This window comes from Vicugna pacos, chromosome 11, assembly GCF_048564905.1.
Source record: "Vicugna pacos chromosome 11, VicPac4, whole genome shotgun sequence".
NCBI lineage: Eukaryota > Metazoa > Chordata > Mammalia > Artiodactyla > Camelidae > Vicugna > Vicugna pacos.
Window position 1 is genome coordinate 61,463,898 of NC_132997.1, and position 17,893 is coordinate 61,481,790.

At 34.4% G+C, this 17,893-nt stretch overlaps 1 long non-coding RNA gene across 1 annotated transcript in view; it reads left to right on the forward strand.

The window, feature by feature from the left end:
* The window catches only part of LOC116282438 (uncharacterized), a 414,543-nt gene that overhangs the window by 281,631 nt on the left and 115,019 nt on the right, over window positions 1–17,893 (forward strand). The gene's annotated exons all lie outside the window — the stretch shown is intronic.

Consider the following 17,893-nt stretch of genomic DNA (forward strand, 5'->3'; position numbering starts at 1 on the left):
AAACAGTTTTAATTGACGATTCCATTGGAATGATTACCTACTATAACCATTGTCTTGATCAGAAAACTTTTGCACAGTGTCAGGCAGATAGAAAAGGTGGTCAAATTGTAATTATCTACATCTCAAACTTGCACACTTTTTTTTCTCGTTAGAGACTTGACTAGAAATTCTCAAGTTACAATGTGTTTTTGCAGCATTTCTCTTTTTCTCATTCCCTGCATCAGTCATCTTTATTCTCCAAACTTTTGCAAACAAGACAGAGTAATTTTCTGAATTTTAAATTTCAGATAATTTTTCTTAAAATTAAGCAGTTGTTTTGAAGTTTCATCCACTGTTTCAAAAACACTTCTTAGTAAAGTTTTTAGAAACTCAAAGTCCTTAAGACATATTTGTAATAAACTAAAACAGAACAAGTGCCATATAGGGCTATCTTAATACTTCAGCTTTCATAAAAGTTATATTAATATGAAGTTCCAAATTTTTTATATTTCCCCCTCAGTATGTTGACAGATCCAAATCATTGTTCAAATGTCAATGCAGAAACTATGGGCAGACAATCACATTAAATTGTTTTTATTTTGAGGGCTTTTTGTTAAATCTGATTTTTTAATAGGATTGTAATTACACAGTGTTCTTTCAAGACACATGACTAGTATCAAGACTTATAGTCAAGATACTTAGGGTAAGAGTCTAGATGTCACTTACATTGACAGGTTGCAACTTCCCTGAGTCACAGATCCTCTGAGAGGGCAACTGAGCTTTTTGACTACCTGCTGTGTTGTGTGGAGTGATAGAAAAACCACAGGAGAAAAGCCTGGGGTGGGAGTAAAACTTTGCTAATTCAGTCCAAGCAAAGTCCCAGATAAACCACGTATCAAAGGGAAGGGGACACTGAGGCACTGGAACTTTTATGTCCAGACTTTGGATCTATATCATGTTCTCAAGGTCATTTTCTTTGATCGAGTAAATGTAGCCTAATTAGAAAAATAAGCATTTTATCACTCCCTTAGGATTAACTTGTCTGCTATGTTTTCTGATGGGAAGTGTATTTCTTATATTTCTGTGGGATTTAGATGTTTCCAAAATTAACCCTCACGTAACACTTTGAGAAAAGCAGGGAAGCTGTTATTTTCCAATAATATAGGTGAGGAAGCGGAAACTCAGTAATGTTATGTGATTTACTCAATAATTGACACCTGAAAATGACAGAGTCGTGTCTTCTGACGCTTTCATTACACTCGTTTACTTATCCATTCATTCAATCCATGAATATTTGTGTAACACTTTGGGTGTTCTAAGTTGTATGTGAAACATTGTGTGGATAACAGTGAACAAGGTGGGGGATGCAGACAATAAATCTAATCAGACAAATAAATGCATAATTATAACATGTGACAAATGTAATGAATGACAGAATAATAGGTGAAGAACTTCTTAAATAAGTGACTTTCTGGCAGAAAGTAGAAATATACGACGAGAGGCTGGAACATGTATTCTGGGCTTACAGAATGACGTTTGTGAAGGCTTCTGACCTCATCTTCTCTATTGCAGCTCAGTGCCATAATGAGAATGCTGTGTGTGGAAGGGTGTGTAGGTGGGTCTGTGCCTCTGTTGCAGGCCATGCCTTCTCAGAAGTCTGCTGTCTAGCAGTATCCTTGGTACACTTTATCTGTGAATAGAGAACGGGATGGGTGGGAAAGGGAGAGAAGAGAAATGTATTTGGTACCATTTCTGTTTGTGGTTAGAGAACTTAGTTACCAGGGATTTCCACTCCACTCTGCTAGCCCTGTGGCTTCGGCAGGACCTAGTCACCTAGTGTGAAGAGAAAAGGCCAGTATCAGCAAAAGTCCACATCTGCTGGGGCTCATATGATTCCTTGCAACGTGAAAAACTCGACAGGTACTCTTAAAGGATGAAAGCAAGGTGATATTCCTGGGGATTTTCCCAGAGAGCTACAATTGCACATGGTTTTCTCAACACCTGTATTCTGCCATCAGGGAGATCTATAAGAGTTTCTTTAAATCACTGAAAACATGAATAAATTCTTTAAATGTCAGTGTCTAACTGCTTGTGTCATTAACATTTAAGTCTGAGGAAATACAGAGTATTTTAAGCAAAAATGAAAGAAATGGACACATTTTAAAAGTCTTGAAAAGATAGTACCCCAGTCTCCTGCCATTCAAATATGCAAATACTTTCACAGTGGTATTTTTATAATTTTAATAAAATTGTTGTATAAGAAGGCAAAGTGAAATTCTTAATACCCTTATTGAGATACCATTTACAGACTGTAAAATTTATAATTCGGTGTTTTTTATTAAACTTGTGGGATACGCAGCCATCACCACAGTCCCATTTTAGAACATTTCCGTCACTCCCTGCAATTCTGTCATGCTCATTTACAGTTAACCCCACTCTCACCCTCAGCACTAGACAGCTACCGGTCTTCTTTTTTTATATTTTTGCCTGAAAAGGAGAAACTTACAAAAATAGTTCTGTATGTCCTGTGCCTCATTTCCAGCTGTGGCTAAATGACACTTGTCAAGGTTCTGAGCGTAAGAGCGTTTTAGGCCTTACCTTTCCGTGTCACTCAGTTATTTGGATTTTTAAAACTTGAGCGGGTGTGGTAGGCAGAATAATACTCCCTCCTCCAGAGATGTTCATGAACCTGTAAATGTATTACATGGCTGGGGGAGTTCAGGTTGGTAATCAGTTGACCTTGAGATCAGAAAATTGTTCTGTATTATCTGGATGTGTCCAGTGATATCATAAGGGTTCTTAAAAGTGAAAGACGGAGGTGGGATAGTCAATGATGTAACATAGAAAAGACTACGAGCAATTGCTGGCTCTGAAGATGGAGGGGGATCCCCTAGAATCTGGGAAAATCAAGGAAGTGGATTCCCCCTAGACCTTCTAGAAGGAACACAGCCCTGCTAACATCTTGATTTTAACCAAGTGAAGCCATTTTCAACTTCTAATCTTGAGAACCGTAAGATACTCGCATTGTTTTAAAGCCACCAAGCTTTTGGTAATTTGTTAGAGCTGGGCAAAGCTGTTAGTTACACACTGTTAGGGGATGGAGCAGATGCCTCTTTCTCCTCCTGATGGAATACTGGTTTTTCAATAGACTATTAAATCCAGTGACTAAAAAAAGGGACCTCGCTAATTCAAGAGAAGAGGCTTGGCATTTTCTCTGAGTGCTTTTAAGGGAAAATATCAGAGTTACACATGTTAATGGGCAGTTGCTAACCACAAGAACCTTGAACTAGAGTTTATCCCTCATCTGAAAGTTTCTAGCTCTCTGTCTATTCCCCCTCTTCCTCAATAAATACACCTTCCTTGTCTGCCCAGCAAACATTTACTCATCTTCAAAGCCCAGAGATCCAGGAGACTTTCACAGTGAGTGTTTTAGGAAGGTAGGAAGCTGGACTTCTGGCACTGTGTTGGAAAAGTTTCGCTCTTCTTCACCTGCTCTTTGCTCAAGAAATGGTACTTCAAAGGCTGCATTATAGATCGCTTTCTATTTCTCCCTTAATACTGGATTCAGATAATGGCAGGCACTGTTGGGAGAATAGAGGCATTTGTATTCCCTTCATCTTTATATTACCTGTATATAGCTGTTCAGTGTCTGAACATCAGCAGTTAAACATGAACCGATTTATCTGGAATACAAATTATATCTCTTGAAGACTGAAGGAAAACAAGTATGCAAATGCAAAATTAGTTTTCCCAAAGCAATAGAAATACATTAAGTTGCCATCTATCACTGTATATTTTCACTGGAGATTCTGTCCAATTTTGCATTTTAGTCACAAAATCTCCTGAAAAAAATCCATATTGTATCAAAAATGTGCTTTGTAAAAATGCCATAGAAAAATTATTTCACACCTTAATCTGACACATTATACATAGCCATCACCCTTAGCCTTTCCCTGGTTTCTTAAAAATTAAAACAAGATTGGAGGCCTATAGTATATAATTATGGATTAGAAAATTATAATTACATGCTTAATAACCTTAATATTTAATTTATTCTTTATTAATAATTGCATATGCTCCTTTTTTTTTATGAGGCAGTAGATTTTTCCATCACTTGTGGTAAATGTTTTTATCCTATTGAAATCAGTGACTGATTTTTTTCAGTAGAAGTAATTAAAAATACCCTGGATAATTTTGCATCTGTAAAAGGCAGCTAGTTCACTGGGGGATAATCTTTGGAAAATGATACAAGACAAATTCTGATTTTATTGAAAACTGGAGTTTCAGTACAGCCTGTGTGCTGTGTGTGTGTATGTCAGTTATTTTACCTGTTAAAGAATGCATTATGGGGACTACACTGATAGAAGAGATTGATCTATTATTTTGTACTTTTACCTCTCTAACCTATGAAGTTCTGCTTAATATTTAAAATAAGTGCTTACCACATGGTGAGTCTAGTAGTCAGTGACCCAGTATTGGAGAGATTTAAATTAGTTTCTTAATAACTCATAGGGAGTCACTCATCTGATTTTCTTACTTAGGATATGAAGTATTCAGGTTTCGTCTCTCCATCTTTAGCCAGGGAGACTTTATTTTTTTAGTTGAATGATAGTTGATGTACAATGTTGTGTTAGTTTCTGGTATACAGCATAGTGATTAATTTATACACATGTATGTAGTCATTATCATATTCTTTTTCATTACAGGTTATTACAAACCACTGAATATAGTTCCTTGTGCTATACCATAGGACCTTGTTGTTGATCTGTTTTTATATAGTAGGTTGTATCTGCTAATTCCAAATTCCCAATTTATCTCTCCCCTCATCCTTTCCCCTTTGGTAATCATAAGTTTGTTTTCTATGCCTGTAAGTCTATTTTTGTTTTGTAAATAAGTTCATTTGCATCAATTTTTTAGATTCCACATATAAGTAATATCATATGGTATTTTTTTTTCTTTTTTTTGACTTACTTCACTTAGTGTGATAATCTCTAGGTCCATCCATGTTGCTGCAAATGGCATTATTTCATTTTTATGGCTGAGTAGTATTCCATTGTGTATATCAACTTCTACAACTTCTTTATCCATTCATCTGTTGATGGATATTTAAGTTACTTCCATGTCTTAGCTACTGTAAATAGTGCTACTATCAACCTTGGGGTGCATGTATCTTTTTGAATTAGAATTTTCCCTGAGTTAATTCCCAGGAGTGGGATTGTTGGATCATATAGTAAGTCAGTGCTCTCCAGCATTTATCGTTTGTGGACTTTTTAATGATGGCCATTCTGACTGATGTGAGGTGATACCTCATTGTAGTTTTGATTTGCGTTTCTCTGATAATTAGCAATGTTGAGAATTTTTATGTGCCTGTTGGCCATTTGTATGTCTTTATTGGAAAAATGTTTGTTTAGATCTTCTGCTCATTTTTGGATTGGGTTGTTTGTTTTTTTTTTTTTTTTTATTGAGTTGTATGAGCTAGTTATATATTCTAGAAGTTAAACCCTTGTCACTTGCATTGTTTGCAAATATTTTCTCCCATTCCATAGATTGTTTCTGTGTTTTGTTTATGGTTTCCTTTGCTGTGCAAAAACTTACAAATTTAATTAGGTCCTGTTTATTTATTTTTGTTTTTATTTCTATTGCCTGGGTGGACTGACCTAGGAAAACATTGCTACAATATATGTAAGAGAATGTTTTGCCTATGTTGTCTTCTAGGAGACTTACAATGTTCTGTATTATGGTTAAGTCCTTAAGCCATTTTATTTTTGTGTATGGTGTGAAAGAGTGTTCTAATTTTATTTATTTACATGAGGCTGTCCAGCCAGGGAGACATTTTTATCTATCCAGTCCTTCAATGGAAAAAAGACAAGAGTGAAATATTACTGTTCATTCTGATTGTTTATATTTTGTAAAGTTGCATTTAAAGTATTATTTGTGTATAATTAGATGTTTTTATTAAACTATATTGAGGCATAATTTTCATAAATGATTATAACTATGCCATTTGGTGACTTTTGATGAATATAAACAGACATGAAACCACCACCAAAATTGAGATAGAGAACATATTCATCATCTCAGAATATTCTATGATGATTCCTTTCAGGCACCCCCACAGTCACTGCCCCAAGTAGTCACTGATATGCTTTCTGCTATGTAGATTACCTCTGCCTAATCTAGAATTTTATAGTAATGAAATCAGTGTATACTCCTTATTCATGTAGTTTTATGTAACAGTATAAATCAGTTGTTCTTTAAAATTTATAAATATTATTTCATTGCCTGAATATAGTTTGTTGATTCACTGTAGATGAAAATTTGAGCTCCTTCCAACTTAGACCTAATGTAATTACAAATTTGATAAACATTTCTGTAGAAGTTCTTATGTGGGCACATATTTGTATTTGTCTTATGTAAATGCCTAAGAATAGAATGAATGGTTTAAATAGTAAGGGACTGTAACTTCATAAAACATTGAGGAATTATTTCTAGAGAAATTGTACCATTTTACACTCCCACCTACATTGCATGAGAGGTCTGGGAGGTTTGTATCACTGAAATGTGGTCTGTCTTTCTAACTCTACCTACTCTAGTGGTTTGTAGTGATATCTTGTGGTTTTAATTCACATTTTCTTGATGATTGATATTGTTGAGCTTATTTTTATGTTCCAATGTTTATTTGAATATCTCTTTTTTGAAGTTCCTGCTCTTGTATTAGCAGGTATTCAGTTATGCATAGTTTCTATTTCAACTTTTGTCATTGTAAGTTTTTTTCCAAGAACTTTGTCAGTTTTATCTAAATTGTTCAATTTACTAGTATAAGCGTTTTTAATCCCTTTAATATTTTTAGGATATATAGTGATTTTCCATCGTTGATATTATTAATTTATGTTTTTTTTCTTTTATTTTCATGGCTATTACTTTTAGGAGTTTATCAATTTTATTTGTATTTCTACAGAACCTTTCTTTCTTTCTTTCTTTCTTTCTTTCTTTCTTTCTTTCTTTCTTTCTTTCTTTCTTTCTTTCAACATTTTTTTATTGAGTTATAGTCATTTTACAATGTTGTGTCAAATTCCAGTGTAGAGCACACTTTTTCAGTTATAAATGAACATATATACATTCATTGTCACATTTTTTTTCACTGTGAGCTACCATAAGATCTTGTATATAGTTCCCTGTGCTGTACAGTATAATCTTATCTATTCTGCATATGCCTGTCAGTATCTGCAAATTTTGAAATCCCAGTTTGTCCCTTCCCACCCCCTACCCCCTTGGCAACCACAAGTTTGTATTCTGTGTCTGAGTCTCTACATAACCATTATCTATTTATTTATTTTTCTGTGTGTTGTACTTCATTGATTCATTCTCTTATATTTATTATTTGCTGTCTGCTACTTAACCTTGGCTTGATTTGCTCCTTTTTAACTAGGCACGTGATGAGAAATCTTAGATTATTATTGACTTTTTTCTTTTCTGTTAAAAGCACTTAATGCAATTAATTTCTCTCTACAGATTGCATCAGCTACATCCCATACATTTTTCTATGTTTATTTTCATTATCTTTAATTTTCTTTCACTTCAAAATAGGTCCACACTGTTTTCTCTTAACTTTTCTTCGACTCATGGTATTTGGAAGTGCTGCTCACTTGAAAAATATGTGTTTATTTGTTTTAGGTATCTTTTCATTTTGATTTATAATTTAACTCCAAGTGCTCAGAGATGAGACTATATATTAAAAATTCTTTGAAATTTGTTGAGACTTCCTTTATGCCTTGGATTATGACTTAACTTTGTACATGGTTCCATTTGAAAGGAGTATGTGTTCAACAATTGTTGGTATAGTGTTCTATAAATATCAGGTCAATTTGATTGTTGTTGGTGGTAAAATATTCTCTATTCTTGCTTACCTTTGTTGCTCTAGCTAACGTCAGATAAAGCTCTGTCTCTCATTTGTTATACAGTTCACACAAGAGCAGTAAGGGCTTTCAGCACTGAATGTTAAACTTCTGGAAGTGTATTTCTTTTTTTTTTTTTAACTTTTTTTTTTTATTTATTGAGTTATAGTCATTTTACAATGTTGAGTCAAATTCCAGTGTAGATAACTGGAAGGGTATTTCTTCTAGATTGTTGCTTTAATGAAACTGCAGTTAGGAAATTAAGTTTATTTTCCCAGGTGGCATTGAAAAATGTGAGAAAAATTTGAAAGATAAAGAAATAATTAACTTTAAACAAATCAGGATCTTATATTGACCCCAACAAAATTTGAGGCTATTAACACAATGGTCTCAGCCATTTGTGAGATTCATGTGAGAGGGTGCAAATATCTGTGTTTCTACAGATATGTTGAAATTGGTGGTAAAATGGATATGAATGCAGATTTACAGCTACTGAGGGCATGGAAGGCAGTGTTTACTTGTGTGATACAGAAGGTGTCAATGTTAAACAATTTCTTTTAATCTTGTAAATTAAAAAAAAAAAAGAATCCCTTTCCTCTTTGCAGGGTAAAAATATCACTGAAAACATGCATTGGACACAGGAAGTAGTGTTGGTTAGGAAAAGCCCTCCTCTAGGTCAACAGATGGGAAGTCCATTACAGAGCATGTAGGGTATGGAGAGATCTTCCAGGAAGTTGGTTTCACAGAGAGCGATACGGAGAGAAGTCAGTGTAAGTTCTGCCCCATCATGGAATTGAAACCACAAGGTTTTGAATCTTAAACAAGGACTATATCTTATCAAGATTCTATTAAAAAAAAGAAAGTATAAACTAAGAATTTATCACCAGTTTAAATCCTGCATACCATATATGGAAAATATATCCTGCATACCATATACATATAGTATATACATACTTGTTTTTTAGATTAAACTCTGGAGAAAAAAATCTTCAAAAAAAAAAAAGATTCTATTGAAGAATGTGGCAGACATGGGCTGTGCTGCTCAGATCTCCCTTCAGGTACTTGCTACCTACCTGTAAGGACATCTGGTTAGAAGATAGCCTTCATCTGTGAAGTCATGGATTGTTTACCTGAGCTCTGAACAGATGTTATTATCTTGTAAGGGTGAACTAAAGCCAATGAGTGACCTAGGTGAGATTTTACTAGTAAGTTCCCCACCGAGCTGCCAGAATTCATCAGGTCTGAATTGTAGCCTAATGGCAACCTCAGCCCAGTCCTCCTTCCTTTCCCTTTCCCTTAACAGGTGTTACTTCCCAATAAACCATTTGCATTTTCCATTTCTGTGCCTGCCTCTCAGAGAATCCAACTGCTTAAAGGAGCTAAGAAGAGAAATGATTCTCCCTGAAACCACAGGATGAGGCAAATTCCCCAAGTGCCTTAAGACAAAAACAGAGCATTCTTGTAGTACAAAAAGTATGCATCAAAAAGTCTAAAATGGGCCTTGAAAACTTCCCCTTGTTATAATTGTACCCACCAGAATCTAGAGTCTAATGATTGGCTCTGAAATATTCCAGAATATGATGGGCAAGAGGGAAACCAAGTGTTTGAATACAGTCTCCGTGAATAATCCCCAATAAATGCTATTCAAGTCTTAATGTGTCAGCCTATAGTTATCCTTGTTGGCTCAGCATCAAGTAATTCCTAAGAAAATTTTTTGTGACTTTTATTGTTTTCGAATAAAGTATTCTACCAGATAGTGTAAGCATTATATCTACCTGTTTCTCTTTCTAACTACTAAATTTATATCAGTTTCCATATCTGTATATATATATTCATATTTTTGCTAGGCTTGTTTTGCTGTCAATAATGATTATTAAATTATTATGATTATTGTTATAATCTGATTTCTAAATGAGCAGCCTAAATAGAGAGAAATTTATATTCATACATAGTACATATACATATAATCTCTCATTTACAATATAATATAAATGCTTTAGTGGATTTTAAATCCTTGTAGGATTAAACTCTGTCAATATTTGACCAGTAGATAGGTAATGCAGTTTGTTTCAAGTGCTCACAAAAGCATTCACAGCCAAAAAATTTAAAAAACAGTGGGGCTTGTGATTATAATTGTGATTATAATTATTTCTGTTGTTTCTGTTATTATGTTATTAATAAATTTTAGGCAAAACCACTTGAACATGGTGTAGTTTATAAGAATGGCAGAGGAACTGATTTCTTTCTAAATAACACTATATGAATTGAGGCCAATTTCAGTGACTGCATGTTTATTTATGTCGGTTCCTGTGATAGTTTTTTAAGGTACAGCATATGTCCATTCAATTCTTCAAATTTCTTCATAGAATACTTAATAGTATCTCTTATGCACTAATCATTGTGCCAGGCTCAGGTGATTAAAAATACAAATCATCCATTTTTTTTCTGTCTCAAGTTGCTGATAAATACTTCATAAATGAGGACAGTGTGAAACAATAAATGCCATAATTAAAGTATAGGACAGAAATTGAAGAGTCAGTATGGGACACATGCAAATGCTATTGTCAGGATGGCAGTAAATGCAACGCAGGATGACAGGTTGTTAGTGGTGCTAGAGAGCAGCTAGCCTAGGCCTGTAAAAGATGATGTTCCAGGAGGGACTTCAGTTGTAAAGTGGGCAACTAAAAAGGTATCTGCTGTGTTTATTGAGATAACTTATAGCTCTTTCATGGAGCTTTGGGTATGAATCAGAAGTGTGTACCTTGAAAAGCTGACGTAGGGAAAGTAGGAACATCTTAATTTCTGTAAATATGAAGAATTGTGTAAAATGGAAAGTATAAATAGTATACTCTAAGTTGAGATTTCTGAGGGGGCCCACTATGCAGCACTTCCTCACCTGAGTTTGTAACCAAATAAGTGAAAAATCAGATAATTCAGACAGAATTCAAATTATCAGCAGATAATGGAATATATACTTTCATATTTCAGGTTGTTTTTGAGTAGTAAATCCACGAACTAATTACCCTGGTTCGTCCAGTCCAGTGCAGCTCTGGGTGGGGCATGCCTCTGATGCCTCTGCTTCTTTTCCTCTTTTTTTTTTTAAATAGACTTTACTTTTAAAGAGAAGTTTTAGGTTCCTAACAAAATTGAAAGGAAGGTACAGAGATTTCCCATATACCCCCTGTCTCCTTATAAGCATGGCCTCTGCAATTACCAGCATCCCCCACTAGAGTCATCTGTTTGTTACAGCTGATGAACATACACTGATACATTGTAATCACCCAAAGATCATAGTTTACATTAGGATTCACTTGATGTTTTATATTCTGTGAGTTTAGACAAATGCATAATGATGTGTATTTCCCATAACTATATCAAACAGCAGTTTCACTGTCCTAAAAATTCTCTATGCTTTGCCTGTTTATCCTGTAGTAAGGTTAAACATAAACTTACCTTATAACTCAGCAATGTCAGTTCTAGGAATGCATCCAAGAAAAATTTAAAAATGTGTCCAAACAATGATGTATATGTTAATACTCATAAACAGCAATATTCATAATAGTCATAAACTAGGGACAACCCGAAGTCCATAAATGATGATTGAATAAGCAAAATACAGACTATTCACTGAACAGTGGAATACTACTCACCAGTCAGTAATCTGCAAATGTATACTACAACAAAGATGATCCTCAGAAACACTTTGCTAGGTGAAAGAGATTTTGTTAGACATTTTTCCATGTGACCTTCATGTTTATGAATGTCTTGCAAGTGAGACACTGGTTATTCTTTCTTCCAGAGTATTGGAAACAAGATGGATAAAGAAAGAATGCCTAACTTCCATAGGGTATGTTTCCAGAAAATATTATAAGTGATGTGACAATGGAACTAAATAAAGAAGATGAATATGTATTTTGAGCAGGGAGTTAGATGACAGGAGTCATAAGATCATATAAAAAGCATCAAAATCATGGTGGGGAGAGGTGGTGCAAGTAGTAGCCTTGATCTCAGCATGGAGAGAGCAAAGGAGGAAGTTGGGAAATAAAGCCAAAGGAAATATTTCCACTGTTGAGCATCCAGGAGAAGTGTTTAGCTGAGTCAAGATTGGAGGGCTCTTTGGAGAAAGAAAATTAACTCTCTCTCTGGGTCTGAGGTCTGTTTGGCTTGGACTCAGAAACTAGGATCCTCTGGAGGGAATCTAGAGACTGGCCATAATCTAGCCACACAGAGGCAGCCAGGAGTGAACCCAGGATCTCACCTACTTAGTTCTAGAATTATACAGAGAGCTTGAGTTACACTTCATCGTTCGCCATCTTCATTGTTTCAACTCTTCAGTTCAAAATAATAAAATACTTCTATGTAACAAAATAAAGACAACAAAAATCACAGTAAAAATATAAACAAAAAGTTAAAAGGCAAATGGCAAACTAAGGAACTATTTTCAAGATGCATTGAATGAGTCTAATTTTCTTTATAAGGAGAAAAATACAAACATGAAGGAAAAGAATAAAATACATGAAATGGAAGTATATTCATATACATACAAAACTAAAATAAATGGCTAATAATCATATAAAATAATTCTCAACCTAAGTTAGAAAACTATAAATTAAAAATGAAAAGTTACTGTTTTCTCCTTTAAGATGGACAAAGCTGGAAATCTATGAAATTTTATGAAAACAAACTCAATTATGGAAGAGTATGAATTTGTGTAAACTTTTGGGAAATAATTTGTAAACATTTATTAAAGCTAAAAATAATGCATATTCTTTAACCCAGTTGGCCCACTTCTATTAATGTAGCTTACAAAAAATACACAAATGTCCAAACATACAAGTACACAGATATTCTTTGGAACATGTTTATAGTGCAGAATAACTGAAACCAACAGATGATAAAATCATACAAATTCAGATATATTTATATTTTCTCAGATGGGGAAAATTCCAAGATGTTTGGCAGTTAAAAAAACAAAATGGCAAAAGAACATGTGAAACATAATCCTACCAATTTAAAGAAAGTAAATGATGGAAATGGCTTAAGAAACTTTGTACATTATTTACGTTGGAGAACTGACCTTTTGACACTGGAAATGGGCAGGTAGGGAGTGAGTTATGGTTTGACTTTGTTAACTTCATTGGTGATTTTATTACAATGAACATATATCATTTCAATTGTAATAACAGCATTACTATTAATGATAAGGTGCCACAGTATCTCTGCCGTGCTGTGATGAATTCAAGGGAGAAAGTAGAGAAGGCTGGGAGAAAAAGTAGACAAGAGGTGTCTACTTTCTGAAGTCTCAGTTTTGTTCTGAGCAGTGCTCATGGGCAGAGAACAGTTGTGGCTAGCTGAATAGTGGTCTTCCCTGGATCGGCATGAACAAACACAGGCATGGAAGGAGGCTATGGTGTGAATGCCTGTACACTTTTTTTTGTTTTTTGTTTAGCCCCTCTGAGGCAGACCAGACACATTGAGTGATAATGCAATTGATAGAGCTGTTGGAGTGAGTGCTCACCTAAATAGGTTGCCCTGTCCACTTGAAATTCTTTAAACATAGGCAGATATTTCCCCAGGGATAGTAAGAGATGGCAAAAAATTAATGATGGAGGCCTCCATAAGGAGTTTATCCAAATGGTGAAGTTTACTTCCAACAAATTTAATAGATTTATCATTAACCTTCCACAATTCAAAATGGAATAAGAGGAAAAATTAAGTAGGGAAAGAATATTTTAAGATTCAGGTGAATTTAATTCACCTAATTTTTACATGTTAGATAGGAAGTGTGTATATATTATTACCAAAGTCTAGCACTGAATGTTTATATAACAACAATAGAAAACAAATTTATATAGTGTTTATTATTTGCAGGAATTTTTATAGTGCATTGAGAATGTACAAGGCATCAGATAAACCAAGTTAAAAGCATCAGTGTGGACAAAATAAAAAAGACTGACGGTAATAGACAAGGATGTGAAGCAACTACAGTTCTTAAATCATTTTAGTAAAAGTATAAATTGGTACAACCACTTTGAAAAAATAATTGGCAGTGTCTGCTAAAGCCGAGCACACATTCTCCCTATGATCACACAGTCCTGATCATAGGTGCATACTCAGTTGAATGAGCCTGAGAAGAATTCTGTAACAGTATTCACAGTAGCATTATTTGTAATGGCCACAGAATGGGAACAATCTGAAAGTTAATCTTAGTAAAATGGATAAACAGTATTTCAGTCAAACGATGGAATGCTATATAGTATTGAAACAAAAATGATGCTACACACTATAAAATGGGTGAATCTCATAGACTTAATATGAGCAGAAAAGCTAGGTACAAAATAGTTTATACTGTTACGTTATTTACGTGTTGTTTAAAATATACAAAACTGTGTTTACTACTAAAAATATGATTGTTACCTTTGGGGAAAAGAAGTGTAATTAGTGGGAGGGGCGTAGGAGGATTTTGGGAGTAATAGTAATGATTTTTTGTTGATTACTTGGTGGGTTCACTTCATGAAAATTTTATTAAATACTGAACTCATACATTCTGCATGATTCCATATGAATATTATATTTTAAAAGGTTATAACATTTTATGGAATATTCATATTAGCCTCATAATCTGAGAGTGTCAAGTTATATCATTTATCTAATGTATATCATTTGAAAGGCGTATACCCACATCTGAACAATTTATATACTACATATTCTTTTTCATGAAACTGAAAAAATGATAATGGAAAAAGTTATCATAAATAAGCAGGAAAAACTATAGTCAGGCACTCAAGAATTTGGGCGATATATTCAGTAACTAAACATATCCTAAGTCATAGAATATGTATTAAGTGGAGAAAATTGCAAACATGAATTTATTAAGTATTTTCGTTAGATATATTATTTTGCAACCTCTTAAAGGTGTTTTTCAAACAATATATCCATGTAGATCAAGTCAAAGGACTTTGACAGGATTCTCATTGTTGAATTTACTAAGTAGCCAGTGCCTTGATAGCTGGTAACGTGTTTCATCAATTGTATAGGTCAGTTTCCCTCTTATCAGGAGTGGGTGTAGGGATCAACAATATCTTTTGCTACCTTTTCTGTCTATAGAGTCTCCTTTTTTTTTTTTTAAACTGGCGATAGAGATGACATTGGCACAGGAAGATTAAGCAGCACATTTCATCTTCACATCTGAGTAATGTCCTTCACTCATATATTTTAGCTCTTTACCCCACAGCAAGAATCCACAAGTACTTTGCTATTTGTTCTGGCTTCTTGTCTTGATTTTCCCAATGACTTGTTCCTCTATAGAAATGTTTTGACTTAAAATAAATTACTGATTAAGTGAGCAAATCAGTATTCTAGTAGTCTCCTGGGGAAATGAAATACACAGTCAGCCCATTTTGATATGTGGGTTGGAGATGTACTATAGATACGGTATGGGGAATGGTAGAAGGATGGGGAGAAAGAATAAGAGGAGAGTGAGAGAAGGAGAAAAGAGGGAGAGAGAAGGGTAGCATATCAAAAGGACAGCTATAAGCTCTGAAGCTAGGGAGAGCTGTATAAATATCTTGCCTCCAGTGTGGTACAACTGTTAATATTTAGGCAATTGTATTTTAAAAACTAAGAGGGAATATGAAGTAGCTGGCAGAAGTTGCAGGTTCTTCATAATAGAAAAGATAGTACTAAGGTACTATTTAAATTGAAAGAAAATACATAGGCTTTAAAAATTCTTTAAAATTATATTTTAATGATAATTTCATTAATAATACATTAACTAATATATGTGATTTAGTTCATCTGATTTCCTATTGTTTTTGAGATGAATTTGTTATGTGGCAGAGATCTAGAAACACAGTTCTTACAATTTCCATTTCTAGAGCAGCCCATCCCACTGGCAGCATGCGGCAAAGATATGAGATCTAGTTTTTAATATTTGGTTATAGCAAAGGCGTTTTCCTCCTGTTTTACTGCAGAAATACTTCTTGTCTCATTAGTTATGTTTATGTGATGCTCCATAAACATCTCAGTCAATCTTGAGTGAATTTGCTCTCAAGACACTCCTGGCTTTCCTAATATAAGTTGATTTTCTGTTTGAGTGCTAATGTAAGTAACATTTTCAAAGCCTTTTCCCAGGTGCTACACAGTAACTGTTTTACAATGAATGAGAAATTTTGCTCTTTCCAAGAACAGATGTTTTTATTTTTATTTTCCATTTGTTCGATGATTCTAAGATGATGTTTCCATCTTAATAATGGAAAAATAATGTCCATATCAATTACACGCTTAAAGGAATTCTTTCCCCACTGGTTGTGCCATTTATGCATTAGAGGAAGATTGGTTGAGGAACATAGAACTTTTGTGTTTGATATATGGAGCCATTAGAGCTTGATGAACTACAAACAAATAACATAATTTTTTCTTTTCTAAGTTACATACTTAACTTTTTTAGTACAAATGTGATTATTCTTTAACCTTTGCGATCTTTGAGACAAGATTATTAATACATAAATTTTAACTTTCTGTACTTAAAATAACATAAAATAACTAAAGTACCTAAAAGAGGATTTGGAGGAAAATGGAATTTACAGCCATATTTTTGATGTGGGTTTGAATAATAATAATTTTTGTTAAAAACACACAAACATAGCTTTTCTTTCCAAGTCACTTCCATGAAGTTTATGTAGAGGTGGCAAATTTACGCAGTGTGGCCTCTGAAGTCCTGTCTTACTGTATCTCCATGAAGCCCAGTATCATGATTTGCTATTTGTTGTCTAGCTCTTTTTTCTTCTTTGTACTATTCCATATTTAAACTAAGATGTCAACTGTATATTTTGAAAGTATATAGGAGGCAATATTTTCACAGGAATTTGTGATAAACAGACCAGAAGATATTGATCTATTGGTAGTATTTTAAGTATTTATACTTAAATATGCTGGTATAAAATTATCAACAAATTAAGTAAAGAGATAGGTAAAATCAGCTTTTGGACCTGTGGTAGGTCATATTCTAAGATGCCCCTCACCCCCAAATTTCTTGCTATTATGCGCAGAACTGTGATCTTTATGTGGAGAAAGGAATTTTGAAGGTGTAATTAAGGTTACCGATAATGAGTTATTTCAAGATTATTCAGGTAGGCCTAATGTAACAATTCAGACTCTTTAAAACTAGTGTTTTCTCCATCTGTTAGCAAAAGTCAGAGAGATTCTTAGCACCAGATTAATTCAGTGTGTCATTGCTGGCTCTAAGATGGAGGGGGCCCTGGAGCTATGACCTGGGAGGAACCTCTAGGAGCTGAATAGAGACAGAGGACAATAGCTGGGGGAAAAAATGGGGACTTGGATCCTAAAACTTCAAGGGACTGAATTCTGCCCCAAACCTTAATATGCTTGGAAGCAGATTCTTTAATCTGCAGCCTGGCTGATTACCTAGATTTTGGTTTTGTGATATTCTTGAGCAAAGAACCTAGTCAAGCCCTGGACATCTGACCTACAGAACTGTGATTGTAAAATGATTTTGTGTTTTTTTGTTTGTTTTTGTTTTAGCCTTTTATTTTGAGATAATTGTAAATTTATGTTTATTTGTGAGAAGTAACACAGAGATATTCCATGTACCCTTTCACCCAGTTTCTCAAAATGGTAACATCTTACAAAGCTATACAGTATCACAACCAGGATCTTGACACTGATGCAGTCTGTTGATCTTACTCAGATTTCCCTGGTTTGACTTGTACTCCTGTATCTGCCACCACAGTCAAGTTACAGAATATTTCCATCACCAGGAGCGTGCCTCAGGCTGCTCTTCTATAACCATACCCACCTCTCTCCTGCAACCTTCTCCCCCTAACCCTTGGCGACCACAAACATTTTGTCATTGTTCTAGTAAAAAGACTATGTTGAACACTATAGCTATGAGTGGAGCAACCACTTAGATAAATTTTCAGTAGTCAACCATTACCCACCATGATCCATCTCATAATTGCAGGATTCATTGTGGTCAATTAAACAATGATCAGATGGGA